At 40.2% G+C, this 6250-nt stretch overlaps 1 long non-coding RNA gene and 1 pseudogene across 2 annotated transcripts; both read right to left on the bottom strand.

The window, feature by feature from the left end:
* Positions 1-1408: 1408 nt before the first annotated feature.
* Positions 1409-4395, bottom strand: LOC124386613 (annotated as a pseudogene).
* Positions 4396-5227: 832 nt separating this feature from the next.
* Positions 5228-6250, bottom strand: LOC124386614. Of its 2 annotated transcripts, XR_006925963.1 has the most exons (3): positions 5990-6250; positions 5672-5757; positions 5228-5370 (listed from the first exon to the last, which is right to left on the bottom strand). It is a non-coding gene; the product is annotated as an uncharacterized LOC124386614 (long non-coding RNA). The 2 variants fall into 2 exon arrangements; XR_006925962.1 differs by lacking the exon at positions 5990-6250 and having other exon boundaries at positions 5672-5957.

Here is a 6250-nt window from a genome sequence, read left to right as displayed (position 1 = left end):
TCTTTTTCACTCGGCTGGTGTATTAAGTCCTGTCTCTCCCTCACCACAGATGTAGACTAGTTTACGAAGATAAGAATCAGCAGGCAGAAGGCAGTAAGACGTTTGGGGTTGACGTGGATGAGACAGAGGGAGTCAGTGATGTAAACATGACTGAGAACAAGTGTTAATAACATTTGGTGCTGTTTACAATAATTTTAATTTTGTAAACAGCACTAAATGTTATTAACACGCCATCAATTCAGCGCGCATTTCTGTTTTTACCATTTTTATAAAAAATGTAAATACATTAATAAATATCTAAATATAAAAGAGGGGAGATTAAAACCTTCGGGAAAAAATACATTTATCCACGATGTCCTTTCTTTACTTAGATATAAAATAAATAAACTCCAGATAAAAATATTTTTAATCAGTAAACTTTTGTTTTATTTCTGCGCCAAGTCTCAAATCAAACACCAAATCCGCCATGTGTTACACAATTAACCCTCTAGGTGGCGTTTTGTGGGGTTTTTTCCTCATAATGGCGACACAAACTACTTTTTACTTAAGTACATGTCAGAGCCAAGACTTCTTTCCTTTTACTTGAGTAAAAATGTATAATCAGTACTTCAACTTTTACCCGAGTATTTTAAAACATGAGTATCTGTACTTCTACTTAAATAAAGGATGTGTACTTTTGCCACCTCTGCTAAATACTGTTTTAATATAGCATCCACCAAATCAAATATCTGTAGATAAGCAACTCTCCAGCTTACAAAGTAATGAGAGCGAGTTTATTGTCCACAGCCATTTCAGCAAAGGACCAGTTCAGCAAGGGACCTTGAATTAGCCCTTTGTCTGAAAATAACAAGGAGGAAGTAGCCAAAGGGAGCAGCCTAGGCTAGTACTTTAGTTATCATTTATAATGAGATTTAAAAAGATTGTTCTTAAGGGACGCATTTATAAAAATATGTTGGTTATGTTTTTAAACAATGTTTCAACTATGTTTATTTAACCATGGTGATTGAGCAGTTTGTGTAACCAAAGAACAGATACTGAATTTTTTCAGGTAGGCAGGGACACACTAGCCTTTTTTGTTACATGACTGAAGGCGGTTTTCATAAAACATGCTGTGTCTGGTGTGTTCTTGGTAGATTTCCTTTACTGAATGTACTGCCAGCTTTTCCATGAAAGAATGAATCTACAAGAACAGCAATAATAAGCACACAATGAACCAGTTCTGGATAAAACACTGTGGCGAGGACACTTACTAGTCCTTATCCCAGTGTTTTCTGTAATGTAGCACTGTTTTATGTAGCACCAGGGTTCAGGAGGACCTTAGTTTAATTTCATTGTGTACTGAGACAGCTATATAAAAGGTGGAAATGACAATAAAAGCTTATTACAAAAGCAGAAAGAAGCCACTGAAACCACTTAATTAATTTATTCAGAGTTTCCACAATAAAACATCAACATTTGGGTTGTCTACATTTGCGCAAGATAAAAAAAAAAGTAAGACCATGAACCTCTAAAATTGGTAATAAAATTACCCAACTCAAAAATCCAACTGACCAAACTGAACCTTATGGCAAAACATTGCAGAGACAATTGGTCAATTAACATTGTATTGTACAACATTGTAGGGAAATGTATTACCTTTTGGGGAATAAATCACTGCAAGGGCAAGGATTATTATTTGCATGTTTTATTGCCATTGAACAGACTAAGCTTGCAAGTAACAGCAAAATGTACAGTATGAGAAACAGCTTGACAAACTCAAAGAAAGCTGTGAAAACCAAGTGACGGACAAGACATTCTTAAGCAAGCTCCTCTTCTCCCTCCTCCTCAAACTCTCCTTCATCTTCAGCAGTTGCATCCTGGTACTGCTGGTACTCTGACACCAGGTCATTCATGTTGCTCTCAGCTTCAGTGAACTCCATCTCATCCATACCTTCACCTGTGTACCAGTGCAGGAAAGCTTTGCATCTGAACATGGCTGTGAACTGCTCGGAGATGCGCTTGAACAGCTCCTGGATAGCAGTGCTATTGCCGATGAAGGTGGCAGCCATTTTGAGACCACGGGGTGGGATGTCACACACAGCAGTCTTCACGTTGTTGGGGATCCATTCGACAAAGTAGCTGCTGTTCTTGTTCTGCACGTTGAGCATCTGCTCATCCACCTCCTTCATGGACATGCGGCCACGGAAAATGGCTGCTACCGTGAGGTAGCGGCCGTGACGTGGGTCACAAGCGGCCATCATGTTCTTGGCATCAAACATCTGCTGGGTTAATTCAGGCACAGAGAGGGCACGGTATTGCTGGCTACCCCTGCTGGTCAGTGGGGCAAAACCAGGCATAAAGAAGTGGAGACGAGGGAAGGGCACCATGTTGACAGCCAGCTTACGCAGGTCAGCATTGAGCTGCCCAGGGAACCGCAGACATGTTGTGACTCCACTCATGGTGGCAGAGACTAAATGGTTGAGGTCACCGTAAGTTGGAGTCGTGAGCTTCAGGGTGCGGAAACAGATGTCGTACAGAGCCTCGTTGTCGATGCAAAAGGTCTCATCCGTGTTTTCCACCAGCTGGTGAACAGAAAGAGTGGCATTGTAAGGCTCCACCACTGTATCGGATACTTTGGGGGAGGGGACAACACTGAAGGTGTTCATAATGCGGTCAGGGTACTCCTCTCGGATTTTGCTGATGAGCAGGGTGCCCATGCCTGACCCAGTACCCCCACCCAGGGAGTGAGTCAGCTGGAAACCCTGCAGGCAGTCGCAGTTCTCAGCCTCCTTACGCACCACATCCAATACAGAATCTACCAGCTCAGCACCTTCTGTGTAGTGGCCCTTGGCCCAGTTATTACCAGCACCACTCTGACCTGTGGAGAGGAAGCAATTATCATACATACAGAGCTACAGGAAGCAGCAGACAAATTTACAAGATAACCATCACAATAAACCAGGATGACATATTTACTGGCTTGGCCCTGTATGATGAGGAAAAGAAAATGTAAAAAATTAAAAACGTTATGCAGTAATTACCAAAAACAAAGTTGTCTGGCCTGAATATTTGCCCGAATGGTCCAGACCTCACAGAGTCCATGGTGCCCGGCTCCAAATCCACCAGCACAGCACGGGGACATATTTCCCACCTGAAAAGATTAAAATATATAGACATAACTTAATTAAAACCACAAAGGGGAATTATAAAATGTTACAGCAGCCAGATCACAGACAAAGTACAAGCAATAAGGTGAATAATAATATTAAGGCTAGGTTACAATATAAAAGAAAAGAGAAAAACCCTAAACAAATTCAATGTGAAATATTAAATTAGATGAATAAAAACAATACACACGGGAACCACCGCAACATGCTGCCAGTCATGCGGCGCCATCTTGAGAATTATATATATATATTCAAAAAAAAAAAAAAAAAGATGTCTAACCTGAAGCTTCATTGTAGTAGACATTGATTCTGTCCAGTTGAAGATCACTGTCGCCATGGTAACTGCCTGTAGTGTCAATCCCATGCTCGTCACTAATTACTTCCCAGAACTGAGGGAGAAACAATTATAAAAAGCGAGAAGGAGAAGATAAAAAAAATGTAAGAAAAACAAAAAAAAAAACGTTGCGTCAACAAAAGATTTCCATGAACAACTATACTGACAGGAAGACTGAATCCGCATACGCAGGCTGTTCGCCCAGTTTTATCGCACCAACCTAAAAATAAAAACCATTTAGGCATATCTCTGGGCTTTTATTTAATTTGAGAATGTAGTTATAAGGACAGCCAGAGTGTTAAAATGTGGCGTTTGTTAGCCCGACTGAGGAGAAATTTCTCCATTTGGAAGCGACCAGAAGCCGGCAGCCATGTTAAGAACAGGGCGTGGCATGTTTAGCCTTTAGCAGCTGCATTGTTTCGCCGTTAGTTCATTACTGTTAAGCTCTTATCCAACAAATTCATCATTTACTGACTACTAAGCTTCACAATGACTGCTTACCACATGCGAGGATTAGTATTAAAATCGATAGATAACCGTTTATATATATATTTTAAAAAGACGACTTAAAAAGAAAGAAAGAAAAAAAGGGCGCGTAATAAGAGATACAATCATAGAAAATATACCGGATTTTTAAATGAACGAGACGAAACCTTTCACCATGTCAGAGAAAACGCCCAGGGGCCTTCAGACAGCCTCGGAGACACGCCTAAAAAAATCTATACAAGTGTTAAAAACAAAAGGCTTTCATTCTTACCTTGGCACCAATTTGGTTGCCGCACTGTCCTGCTTGCAAATGAACAATCTCCCTCATTTTGTACTCTGTCGCACAATCAAAAATATTTGTCGTATTGAGTCCAAGCCTTCGTTCTGCCTTTCGATAATGCAGTGGTGACTTGAGAACTATGCGCTAGTTATGCAGTCTGGGAATGCACCCAAGCGCTTCCATTGGTCTCTACAAGACATGCACCCGCCTCTCCAGCGATCTAATTGGTGGAGCCTTTTTTAGACTATTGGCCGAAGGTGCGTATACTCTCTTCTGATTGGCTGATTTTGTTGCTATACGTTTCAAAAATGTTTGCGTCCTGATCTTACCTGCTTATACAGTTATAACGGTTCTTATTAGCGGCAAAAACAACATTTAGAGGAATGCTGTAGGCAAGGCGATCTACAGGGCCCCCTGATTTTCTTCATGTATTTACAGTGGTGTACATTACAACCTGATACTATTAGCATCAAAGTTAATGCATTTATCTGACTGGTCACTTGTATTGGGTTTAATGTTCTTCTTTTTCTTTCGGCTTCTCCCATTTGGGGTCGCCACAGCGGATCATCCATCTCCAAACCCCCGTCCTCTACATCTGCCTCTTTCAACCCAATTACTTACTTGTGTTCTCTCACCATATCCATAAACCTCCTTCTTGGCCTTCCTCTTTTCCTCCTTCCTGGTGGCTCCATCCTCAGCATTCTCCTACCGATATAACCCATGTCCCTCCTCTGCACATGTCCAAACCATCTCAATCTCGCCTACCTCACCTAGTCTTCAAAACATTCTACATGCGCTGTCCTTCTAAAAAAACTAATTTCTATTCCTGTCCATCCTCGTCACTTCCAATGAAAACCTCAACATCTTTAATACATTAATTTGGATTTGTTCATTTTTAGCTTTTGTTTTTCTTCACTTTCATGTGGCAGTCCCTATGTAATGTCCCTGTGATGTGGCAGTGTGAGATCAGTGAAATAACCCCACCTTCAGATGAGGAGGTGGAGCAGGAACAGAAGGCTATGATGAAGGTTAAATGTCATGATGGGCCTGATGATGCAGCTCCTGCAGGCTCTGCTCAGTGCTTTCTAGCAGGCTAGTAATTGTATCCACACAGTTTGTTTGCACTAAATGGACATAAAAGAACCATGGTGTAAAAGAAAAACATCAAAGACTTACTGAAACACAATGGAAATTAATGTCAGTATATAATCACTACTCTTCAATCCTCTGCCCCCGGTCTGGCCCCAAATCTATACCTGAAAATAGTGGATTTATAATTAAATGTATTGGCCACTGAGTATATGAAACTTCAGCAAAAGACACTTTAACACTACAGACAGAAGGTTAGAAGTAAGCAAAGCGTATGATCATTACTACTCAATCAATGTGTCAGCTCATAAATTTCAGTACAATTCCATTACTTACCCACGTGTGTGGTATAAGAAACTGTGTGCCTTTTTCTTTTGATGTCCTCAGCTTTGTCTGCTTTGTGTGATCTCATTGGCCAGAAGCTGAAGACAGAAACAATAGGTAACTCAAGATCAAACCTACATAAATGGTCCCATTTGTCAGATTTCGATTGATGTAACAGATCCAACTTTTAAACAACACACTGTGTATCATTCAATACCTAACAAAATTAATTCAAGTAAAACAGAACACCAACAATAGAGAATAAAAAAATGTGTGCATAGTGTGGTGAAACAAATAAAATCCATATTTATAATCTCTATGCAATCTTACCTTTATGGACATGGAGGGAAATTGATAAGCATATCAATACTACAAGCAAAGTAGGAACAGAGCATTGTACTGATTTTTAAACATTAGTTTAATAAATCTTTTTTTTACCACATTGGGAAAATGTTCTTTACAAAATAAAATAATGCAATAATTATACTGTGTCAAAATCATTATCTGTGCCTGCTCTGCACTTGGCACTATTTGATCAAGTGACATTCACAAATGCTCGATAGGAACAGAGCACATGGGCATGATTCAGCG

The sequence above is a fragment of the Silurus meridionalis genome, chromosome 5 (genome assembly GCF_014805685.1).
Source record: "Silurus meridionalis isolate SWU-2019-XX chromosome 5, ASM1480568v1, whole genome shotgun sequence".
NCBI classification, from domain to species: domain Eukaryota; kingdom Metazoa; phylum Chordata; class Actinopteri; order Siluriformes; family Siluridae; genus Silurus; species Silurus meridionalis.
The sequence above is the reverse complement of the archived record's forward strand: the minus strand, read 5'-3'. Positions and strand labels throughout refer to the sequence as shown.